This window comes from Marmota marmota, unplaced genomic scaffold, assembly GCF_001458135.2.
Source record: "Marmota marmota marmota unplaced genomic scaffold, marMar, whole genome shotgun sequence".
In the NCBI taxonomy this organism is placed as follows: Eukaryota; Metazoa; Chordata; class Mammalia; order Rodentia; family Sciuridae; genus Marmota; species Marmota marmota.
In genome coordinates this window covers 232648-244593 of record NW_026000256.1, presented here as the reverse complement: position 1 = coordinate 244593, position 11946 = coordinate 232648, and positions in this window count along the sequence as shown.

The following is an 11946-nucleotide window of genomic DNA, read 5'->3' as shown; positions in this document are numbered from 1 at the left end:
CCCCTCCCCTTTGCCTGCTGCACCTTGGTGACCACCAGGGAGGGGCAAGGAGGGTTCCAAGGACAAGGCCTGCATGCAGCCCAGGAGGGGGGAGGGAAGCAGCCAGGCAGAGAACAACCTCATTAATATTTCAGAGGCACCGTCACTGCAGCTTCTGGGCCCTCGCAGCCCCACCACTTGCACTGGTGGAGGGCGGAGGATGGGAGAAGAGAAGGATTTAAAGGGACAGGCTCCCCCGCCCCCTGCTGCTCCGTTCCTTCCTCCCCCGTTCCTGGTACAATCTGTGCACATGCCAAGTGGCTCTTGAGCAGGGAACAGCTTTGGGCAAAAACAATAACAACAGAAAAGGGTCAACTGCCACCATAGTGCCCCCACCCCACTCACACACACACCCACCTACCTAAAGCTCTGCCCCTGCAAGGCAGTCCCTTGGGGACCTGAAAGCACAACAAGGGCACCTGGCAGATCCACTAGGGGCTGGCCAGCCACCCTACAGGGGCCCTGCACACCCAGTACCAAGACACATGCACAGACTCCAGAGTCCCTGCTACCAAGGGTCCAGCCAAGCAAGATTCTGGAATCCAGAGAAACCTAAGTCTAGATTCCTGGAGGTGACAGAGACAGGGACATTACCCAATTCCACCCCTGCTTTTGGGTAGGTAAACATCTAATGGATGGCCAAGCACTTCAGTCTTATCTAGAATAGTCCATGCCAGCCCTGCATAAGCCCCTCCCGTCTTTGGAGAACTTTAAAAATACAGGATCCTGGGCCCAGAGCTGCCCATCCTGAAGGGGTAGTGTGGGAAGCTATCCCCAAGGATATCTAATGCCCAGCCAAGCTTGAGACCATGCATTTGTCTGCCTTCAGAGGCTCTGAGGAGGCCCCGAATTCTTCAGTTAAAATAAGTTCCATCATAAAAAAAGAAAGCCCCACCATAGAATGTTAAATGATGCAGTCACTGTGTAAAGCCGTATGGCAGTTCCTGAAAAAATTAAACATCGAATTACCACAGCCTCCAGCAGTGCTACTTCTAGGGACATCCCTAAAAGAAGTGAAAGCAGAGACTTGAACAGATACTTGGACAGCCACGTTCACAGCAGATTACAGTGTCCAGGGATAGATCAATGGACAAACACACTGTGTGTATTCATACAATGGAATATCATTCAGCCTTAAAAAGGAAGGGGATTCTGACACTTCACAATGCACATGCCCCTTGAAGACATAAGGCTCAGCAAAAAGAGCCAGGCATAAAAGGACAGATACTGCCTGACTCTGCTTTCCTAGGAAGTCCCTAAAATAGCCAAAATCACAGAGACTGATAGTAGAATAGTGGGTGCCAGGGGCTGGGGGAAGGGGCACTAGAGTTTCGGTTTGGTAAGATGAACCCAGTCTGGAGAGGGATGGTGCAGATGCTTGCACAGTGATGAGAATGAGTTTTGTGTCACTGGACTATCTGCCTAAGTGGTGTATTTTACTACAATACAAAAACCAAACAAGCCTCACCAGGCACTTTGCTCTGTGTACAGGGTGGTGTGAGCCTCCAGGAAAAGGAACCATGACATTGCTCTTTGGGTGGGGTTTACTGTGGATTGAATCCAGCACCTTGTGTATTCTAGGGAAGCTTCCTACCACTGAGCCACATCCCTAACCCTTTTTAATTTTATCTTGAGGCAGGGTCTTACTAAGTTTCTGAGGCTGGCCTTGAACTTGTGATCTCCTGCCTCAGCCCCCCAAGAAGCTAGGATTACAGGCGTGTGCTAGAACGACCAGCCATGACAGTGCTCTTTGTTGAGTCCATCAGTCCTGTCCTGCTTCCCCTCCTGGGGTCACCCCATCATCCCCTCCCTCTGTCTGCCCTGAAGCCCAGGGCAGCACTACACTAGGCCTCTATGCCAATGAATGATTATGCCCACTGTAGAGCTGAAGCAGGCGAGGCACAGAAAGGTTAAGAGGTTTACTCAAGGACATACAGGCAGCAAGGAGCAGAGGCTGAGGTAAACTCAGGTGGTCTGGCTGCAGAGGATTCTATGCGGTTCCTCTGCCAAGTAACTGCCCCGAAAATCCCAGAAAGCAATGAACACATGATTAGAACCAATTAAAAAAGAGTTCAATAAAGTGACTGGACAGGAAATCTGTTCCTATAAACCTCAGGGCTTGGGAGTGCAGGCGCTGGAGTCAGAGAAGCCTGGCCATGTGATCCCTTCTGGGTCACCTCATTGTACCTTCCCCTCCCTCTGCCTGCTCTGAATCCTAGACCAGTCGAATCCCAGAGTTCATAGGGCAGAGCCAGGTTCCATCCGTGAGGCTAGAACATTCTATTTATTCACTCTGGGCTACCTAGGACAGGGAGAAGTCAAAACTCCCACCCAGGTGGCCCTCACAGTGCTGGGTGGCCCTGGGCCCCAGAGGAAAGTTGGAAGCCCCACTCAGGCTGGGGCCTTGAAGTCTCATTACTGGGGCCGTGACTCCATGCAGAAGGAGCGAACGAACGTTCATTTGTTTTCTGCCAGGGAAGGCGGGAGCTAGAGAAAGGGAGAGCGAGGGAGCAGGAGCTGGAGAAGCTGATGGGCAGGAAGCGTCATGACACTAATTACCCAATTACAGCGAGCTGTGCAGGCAGACAGCTGCATTGCAGCAGGAGACCAAGCCAGCCCTGTGCCCCGCCCCCGCACGCGCTCCGCACACGCTGGCCCCACGCCTCTCCTGCCCTGATGGCAGAGGTGCCCTGGCCAGTCTGTGCTCTCCGGAGAGGCAAGGGGACCCAGGAACACTGTGGCTGGCCTCTGTGGAAGACGCCAGCTCACAAAGGGGCCAAGATCTTGTGTCTGGCTCTAAGAGGGCCAGGTCCCTGTCCTCTGGCCTTTCAAAGCCAGAGAACACGTGGCTAGGATAAGAGGTACCCAAGTGTCCCCAGCTCTGTCCGAGGTACCACGGTGTTTGCCCCTGCCAGCTTCTGATCCCACAGTCAGCTCCAAGGACGGAAGCCGCCAAGTAAACAGGTAATTAAGGAAATTACAGACAGCTGGAGGCCATGGGGGCTGCAGGCCATAGGCTAAGTCCTTCCAGTCAGGACAGGCAGTGACTAGTTAAGAGACTACCAGTTCACACTTGGGTCCTCTGGGAGCCTGGGCTCCACAGGGCCCAGAGTGAGCCTGGTATGTGTGGTAGGGGGAGGTGATTGCTGTTTTCTGGAAACAGTCTGAGGTCTGAGAGGACAGGCTGGGGGCATTCATTGGAGATAAGGTCAGGGGCTAGAGCTGTGTGAGCCCCCAGCTCTCTCCAACTGATTGCAAATTAGCCTCTTTGTGTCCCTTTTGTGACCTGACTGATGGTAGAAAGTCAACACAAAGTAGAGAAAGAATTCACTAGGTGAACTATATGGAACTCTGAGCACACAGGATGGGGGTCTGGAAGCTCACTTTCCCTGGTACCAGGCCACTCTGAGCCCTTAGAAAAGTCCTTGACCATGGTACTCTTGGAAGGGGATGAGTAAGGCAGGGAGTGGAGACAGAAAAGTCCAGTTCAGGCTAAAGATGGGAGACAAGTCTTGCTGCCCTTCTGTGACCCAGACACAAAGAACTAGCACAACAAAGCCTTGGTGCCACTTCTCCAGGCTAACCAAGGCCAGATGCCCGCTGTCAAATGCAGCAACAGAGGAAGAGCCAGTGGCCAACAACGCCCCCGAAAGAGGATGCCTCAGAAGCTGCAGCCCAGGGAGGGTCACCTGAAAGGCTACCAGGACCTGCTCCAGCATCCTTGCCAACCCCAACTGGCTGCAATCGCAAGACCTGAAGGTCGCCAAGGGTCTGGATGCCATCTGAATCACACAGACTGAGCTTTGCACCACAAAGCTCATGCAGGGTCTGGGGTACCCAGAAGGACTAGGGTTGGGGGGCTCCATCTCATGTCATGATGAAACACCAATGTGGGGTCTGAGTGCTTCCCTGGGCAAGCCCCACAGCCCATCACATACCCAGCTTCATCCCTCTCCTAGATTCCCTTGCCAGCCTCTGTGTGCTCATGAGCAGATGATGTATGAGGCCAAGAGCTTGGGGGGAGTTAGTGGGTCATGAAGTGGCTACAAAAGTCTCCTCTCTGGGAAGCTGGAAGAGAGTGCAGCAAGGACTGTGGATGAGAACACTAGAGGGTCCTCTTTACAGCACATATACCTTGTACACTCCTCTGGGGGAAACCCTGACCTGCCACCCTAGCCTCACCTTTGATGATAGCGCTTTGGAGCTGTTTCCTCCTCCTAGGGAGAGTGGCAGGGCCACAGGAGACAGTCCCTGGCCCTGCCTGGACCCTCTCCTGCCACCCTGTCTCACCTACAAGTGCAGCCATGTGGGTCTCTCTGGGGGCTGTCAGGATAGGGATCCTGGGCAGCAGCCTCTAGGGCAGCCCACTCTTACCCTTCGCTCCAAAGGACACATTACAGGGAGACACTTTTGATCTGCTCTTCAGGGCAGAGGTCTCTAAGAGCAAAGGCCCAACTGCTGGTCACTGACTTGTGGGCAGATGAGTCCCAGGCTGTGAGGGAGACTAGGCTGGGTGGGAGGGGCACAGAGGACAGACTCTGCCTCCCACTTACAGCAGTATTCAGAGACCCCAGGAGCCAGAGGAACCCAGACCAGCCACCTCTGGGTCACAGCCATCCCTCCCAGGCCTGTGACTCCACACCAAAATACGGTATGTCTGGTTTTGGATTCTCCCAAGAGAAATGTAGCTGAGGCCCATGGGAGAGCAGGTAGGCAAGGTCCCCTGTAACTGGCGAGGCAATCAGAGGCCTGGGGTATGGCTCAGAACCCTTGCCTTGCCAGGGAAGTGGGGCTAGCTATATCGTCCTGCTGTGCTCTGAGGGCATCAGTGGTTTCGGCAGGGCTGGTCTAATCTGGAGAAAAAACTCCTCCCCTCTCTTTCATGCCCTGTGCCACCATCATGCCCCTGGCCAGCCATCCGTGCAAATGTTGGTTCAGCAACAAGCCTGCCACTCTGCATGTCTTAACCCGGTTTCAGGTTTGTGTCAAAAATGCCAGAGTGCAAAGAATTCAGAGTGTTGAGATAGTCCAGGGACTGACGGTTCCCAGGTGAGTCGAATAAAGAAGATGTGGCAGTTAGTTCTTTTTCAAACACCTTCATTCAGCACTTCCCTAAAAGAGGAGCAAAGAGGCCAACACCTCTGCCTGTCCTACCTACTCTGGGCAAACACACGGGGTCTGCCGAGCCAGCTGCCACCTGGCCCTGTGGGGACACTTTGGAGTTCCTGCTGCTCAGGAACTCCAAAGATGTCCAGAGTGCTTGATTTTGGGAGGAGGGAGGAAGGGGGACCTTCCTCCAGGAGACGACTAATTTGATTAAGGAAATGGGGACAAGTGGCAAAGGACACACCTTACCTCCTTCACCTCATACTTCCCCAACACAAATCTCCTTTGAGTTAAACAGTTTGGCAACTACAGCCCAAAGGCCTAATCCAGCAGCCAAGTGTGCTTGTGAATAAAGTTTTATTGGCACACAGCCACACACATTCATTTATGTATCTTATTATCTGTGGCTACTTTCATGCTTTCAGGCAGAGTCTAGTCCTTGAGTCAGTGACCATGTGGCCCACAAAATAGAAAATATTTACTGTCTGGCCCTTGCAAAAGAAGTTGCTGACTGCTGGGTTAAAGATTTAAACATCTTAAACATGCAAACTACACACAGACATATGCACACACACAGGTGGAAAGCGTACAAATTTCCATAAGGGATTTTGTAAGCCCAGAAGCAATGGAAGAAACCACAAGACACTGTGACAAAAAATGTTTACCTTTTACCTGAGAGAAAAGTCAAAGAACAAAGAGGTCAAACTTTTTTTTTGGCAACAAAGATATTAAATTGTTGCTATTTTTCATGTCTACAGTTCATTCAACCCCAAAGGAGAAACACTAAGTCATCAGTAAATTGGGTATAGGAACAGGTAATTCACTTAAAAGAAAAGATATAATTTATAAACATGGAAAAATGCTCACTGTCACTTGCAATTAAAGAAACACAAACTAAAAGAGATATTTGCTGACCTAGATACTTATGGCAGGTTATTTGATTGTAATACCTAATGCTGGCAAGGGTGCATACGCGAGTCCTTCTGGCACACTCAAACAGCCCCTTTGGATAGTGACTTGGCAGAACAGTCTTGTGTCTGGGTACTCTCCTCAGGACAGGGTGAGCGTTCCGCACCAAGATGCTTAGCAGAGCCTTGTGTATAAGGGCGAAACAAATTTGACTGCCTGGATTTCCAAAAATAGCCAAATAATTAAGTGAATTAGGATCTCTTGAGAGAATACTATTCAGCCATTAAAAATTGTAATTACTGAGAACTGCCCTGATGTAGCCTGGGTGCTTGATAAATAACTGTCAAATGAGTGAGTGATCATTTGGAGTTTCTTCATTGCACGACTCAAGTTCATTCTTCATTTTTGCAATAAGTACTTACTGCTTTCATAATCTTTTAAAAATTAAACTATAATTAAACTATATCCATTTTGAAAAAAATGTTCTTTTAGAAAGGGATTATATTAATAAAGAAAATGCTTATGTGAAGTAAAAACTAGATTACACAATTGAGCCCATGGTATAATTACAGTAATGTGAAAATAAATAGGTTATGCAAAGAAAAGGGAGCAGAAACAAGTTCAATAAAATGAAAACAGTAGCTTACATTTTGGGGATTGGACTGGGGGAGGTTCTATGTTTTTGACGTCTCTGTGTGAGTATTCTATAAAGAGCATGCATGTTAAGAGCATCACCATCATTATTATTAATATTTTTGGTGCTGGCTATTGAACCCAGGGTGTTTTATCACAGAGCTATATCCCCAGTCCTTTTTATTTTTTATTTTGAGCTAGAGTCTCACGATGTTGCCCAGGCTGGCATTGAACTTGGAATCTTCTTGTTTTACTTCCTTAGTGTCTGGGATTATAGGCATGTGCCACTATTTCCAGTAAAAGTATTATTTTTATAATGCTTCCTATTTTTAATAGGAAGAAATCAACATTATTTTTTAAAAAACACTGCCTTGCCCATCTGGGGGGGGGGTGACCTGGGCCGCTTCTGAGGCTGCACCCCAGCCCTAACTCTTCCCTGCTCTTTCTCAAGCTCTGGCAGCATGTTGGGTACATGGCAGGACCTAATCAGGACCAAGCTGGACATGGGAGGACTGCTGGAGTCAGCTTGAGGCCAGGCCTGGCATCCCTATGGCCTGTCAGGCTGTGCCTGGAAGGATGCCTCCCTCTCCATGGGTGTCTGGGCATCTGGGCCAGCCCTTGGGGAGCACAACTCTGGATCTTGATGCCAACAAGCTGGCTCTACTGACTCTCACAGAGAGTCCTCCCGCCAGCCCCAGACTCCCCAGGGGATGGGCGGGCTGCCCTGAGGCATCTGCAACTCCTTCACCTACTCCCTTTCAAGGTGCCACGGGGGAGTGGCTTCAGGATCTGTGCAAGGTCTCAGTACCGTCTGATATGGCAGGCACCAGCCATATGTGGCCATTGAGGAGTAAGGGGTCAGGACTGTCTGGCTGAATCTGGGTTGTTGGGCCAGTGAGGGTGCTGTGGGGGCCTGAGCCCTGGAAGACGCTGCCTGGCCTCAAGGTCTCAACGCATCCTTCTGACCCCAGCACTTGTATTTGGTTGCCATAGATGAACACTTAGCAAAGTGTACTTCCTTTGCTGCAGGAAGTACATTTTCCTTTTCCTTTCCATTGTATACACAGAACTAACACAGGGCATGGGCCCCTATAAATATGGTTGAATGACTAAGGGCCAGAATCCCCAGTGGTCATCACACCCATATGATGTGGACCCTGGCATGGCAGGCCACATTCTGATGAGGGGTACATTCATTCTGAAAGGCAACTTACCCAAGCACCTTGTTTCCCCCAGTTGTCAAGTGCTCAGATCAGAGCCTGGCCAATCACAGGACACTTTTTCAAATGCCCATGAGCACCCAGAATTCCTTGAGGGCTTCTCTTCTGGGTGATTACCTAGGGGAGCCTGACCATGGGGGCTGGCCAAATTCAGACCACCAGTGACCATATGCCACAGGAGAGTGGCCTTGAGGGTGACTTCAAGATCCATGGGAGGAATCAACCCTTCATTTTCACTGAAGTGGTGACATAGATAGTACATTTTGGAAAATTCTCTACCTGCACCATCCCATATGGTGGCCACTGGCCACTGTGGATACTGAGCACTTGAAATATGGTCATGCAACTAAGGAACAAAATTTGTAATTTTACTTTAAGTTGTGACTGACTTGTGGCTATAGCTACTACATAGGACAATGCAGCTCTAGAAAGTGCCTTAAGTCCACAGGCTCAAGGAAGAACTCATTTGAGCTGAGGGACCCACCTCAGCACAACAGAAGCAGACTCAAGACCTCTTTGCACAACTTGGATTTGGACCTAAGTGTCTGGAAACCACTTGTGCTCACAGAGAGTCCTCCCACCAGCCCCAAGAGCCCCTGAGCCTCAATGTTTTTGTCCATGCCCTGTGGCTCTGGTTTGGGTTTTGCCATCTACTCAGCTTTGTGACCTTGGACTTATCCCCTTCTCAACCTTGCGCTGTCCAGATGCCCAAAATCCCCTAGATCTGAGAGCCTTCTTCCCTCTGTCCTGGTGATGTGTGGCTCAGACCCTTCTCCCCAGGCTGCTTCCGGGCCCACTGCCAGCACCACCCACCCAACAGAAGGTGCTCAGGCAGGGGAGGACTTTCCAGCCAGGCACGGTTGGCCTGGCTTCTGCCAGCCTAGCCAGGGCAGGGAAGAGAAGTACAGTGAGGAGCTGGGAAATGACAGGGGACAGGGAGGAGCCATCTGTGTGGCCCAGATCTCTGCCTGCCATGCTTAGCCTGGGGTGTTGCTGGGGATGGCACTGGTGGGGCTCATGGGTGCTTAGATTGAAGATCTGCCTCGTGTCACAGCCCAGGTCCCCATCTATGAACTGCTACTTCTTAGGGGTGCCCTGAAGAGGTCATAGGAGCTTACTTTGGGATGGGTAGAAATCACCTTTGATCTTTCAGTGGGAAGATAGGGGTGGGGATGCTGGTATTTCAGCTTCTGAGCTGCAAGGTTTTCAAAAGAATCCCTAGCCTCACCCCAGCAGGGTTCCTTGGACATTCAGCTCCAGCGAGTGCATAATGCCCCCTTCTGCCAAGTTTAGCACACTTCTAGAGACAAACTTCTAGAGAACAAGTGGCTACAGGCAGGGAGCAGACTCAGGGGCCCAACTGCTATGTTGCAATCCTGACTTTACCACCTACTGGCTGTGCGACCTTGAGCAAATTACCTAAACTCTCTAACTTCTCTGGGTCTCATGTGACCAGCTGTAAAATGCGGATAATACCAACACTTGCTTCATTTGATTATTGTTTCAATTAAGTGAGGAGATGTTTGTGAAAAACTTAAACCAGTATGGCACAAGGTGACTGCTGTTATTATTACTGTCATTATTGACATTACTTTATGAGTAAACTCTGATGCAGATAGCAGCCATCAATGAAATATATGAGCCATAAGTATAAGATCAAAAGGGAGTACAGGTGTGCTGATGACTTGCTCTATGAGGTGGGGGAGGAGGTGCAAATGTCCAGAGGAAGCTGGGTCTGACTGTGCTGGCTCCAAGAGTCCCATTTGAGCTCAGCTCTCAGAAGCCCTGGGGCCCGGGGGCACTCTTGTCCCCTACCAGGAAGCGTGGGGCCCCTCTCTACAAGTCATGCTCAGAGAGGCCTCTGCAGCTGACCCCAGCACCCTCCAGCTGCATGTCTGGACTGGACTAGAGAGTGCTCATTGATTCCCAGACCTGGCCTCTCCCGCTTGGTTGGGAAGGATTCAGCCTCACTCCAAAGCTCCAGCTCCAAATCCTGAAATGTCAGTGCAGAGTCTGCAGGGCACACCTCCACTGTCTCTAGATCTGGAGCAGGGAAGGGACTTGGCCAAGGTCACAAAGACCATCAGGCACAGAGCTGGCACCAAACCCCAGAGATCCTGTCACTAGAGCCCAAGATGCCTCCTACAAGCCTCCTCTTCCCCTTATTGCCCCTGGGGCTGGCTACAGCATCTCCGCTGCCTGCTGTTGGAGTGCTCCCTAGCACGTTCAGCCTTGGGGGCTTCCTTCCCCAAAGGACTGGCTCTCCTTCTGGTTGTGTGCAGAGCCCCCTCCCACGCCCGTCCCACTTCCATCTGCCTGCCTTCCCCCCTGTTCTGTGCCAGAGCATGCCTGCCCCTTCACTCAAACCACCTGGCAGTGCTGGGCATGCACCAGGTTGATCTGATCAAGACTAGCTGTGTCCTTGGCCCTCCCCCTCCTGGAGGCTAGTAGCAGGGCCAATCAATGGTCTGGGACCACAAAGCCCAGCCCCTTTCGACTGGCTCACTCTTCAGATGCAAACTCAAGGGGTAATATCACCCTTGGTCCTTCTGCTACGCCAAGTCCCTTAGGGACCTGGGCAGCCTCCCAGCCTCTCCTCTGCATCCTAGCTCTCTTCACAAGCCACCTGGCCTTGATTCCCCCATCTGTGAAAAGGGGGCCGATGAGAACAGCAGCTCACACATATGGTTGAGGTGAGACTCAGATGGAGGTCCAAGAACATGTTTAGAACCACGCTCGGCTGTAGTAGGTGCTCAGGAAGGGGATTGGCTTCTTATTAGGATACCTCCCCACCAAGTCCACGGGAGTGTCCCCAGCCACCTGCTCAAGACAGAAGGGGCCTCCACCCATGTGCTCAATGCACTGCTGAGTTCCCACCCCTCTTGGGGCTTCAAGCATCTCATCTGAAGAATGGGGACAAAAATACAGGCCTTGCCTTTATTCTCTGGTGAGTCTACAGATTCAGTGAGGTCAAGGTCATGAATGTGCCATATGAAAACTACTGCCCACTCTGCCAGGCCTGTGCTGGGCACTTGAGCAGCCGATGCAGGTTAAGAGAAAGCCCCTGCCTTAAGATGCTCATAGATTAGGGAGAGGTCATGACTGTGCTTGAGGGTTGCAATGCTAGTGGATTAAGTGAGAGGAGTAGGTGCAGGGGGCACCTTCCAAGCCGATGCTCAAGTCCTTGTAGGGAGCCAGGGGAGATGAAGATGGGAGCCAGCTAGGGACAGGCTGGACTAATCCTGCAACAGGCAGGGGCTCACTTTAGGTCAGAGCCCCAAGGCCTCATCTGTGAAAGATGGGGTGGCTTCACTCCCCCACCCAGCCCAGGAAGTGGCAAGCATCTCGTGGAGGGGACTGCCCTTGGAGCAGGTAAGACAGCAAGTGGTGTTTGCACACTCTCTCCTAAACCTCTCCCAGGATTCTCCAAGATTCCTTCCTGGGCTGCTCTGCCCAGGCATCAGGCCCCCCACCCTACCTTCCACTCCTCCTTGGCTGGTCAGGCCACTAAGCCCTGCAGTAAGCCAGCAGAAGGAAGGAGACCAGGTCCTAGAGAGAGGGGTGGGTCTCCCCAGGCTTTAGGAGATGCTGCACCAGCGGCTCAGAATTCCAGAACCCTACGCCTGGAGCTTTCACTTTTCAGAACACTGAGGCCCCCTATGCAGAAGCCCTCTGGCCAAGGTCACACAGGTGAGAAGGGGGGAAACAATCCTCCGTGGAGGGATGGAGAAGGCACTACCCAAGTGTGGCCAGGGGCCGCCTGCCTTAGGCACTGTCCATGCCAGCAGCGGGGTCGGCTGGGTAGCTATGTGGGCGTGCAGGGGGACAGTGTGGGAACGTGTGAGGGGGAAGATGACACAGTGTGAGGGCGCGGGGGGCGGGGGGAGGGGTGCCGCGAGGCTCCTGGAAGGTGCGTGCTCACCGGCGGGGGCTCCTGGCCCAGGCCCTGCGCCCCCTGGCTGTGCCCGCCCTGAGCCCTCGCCGCAGCCCCCAGCTGGCTTGTCCCAGACGCGCAGATGCGCGATGCGCGCGGGAGCGG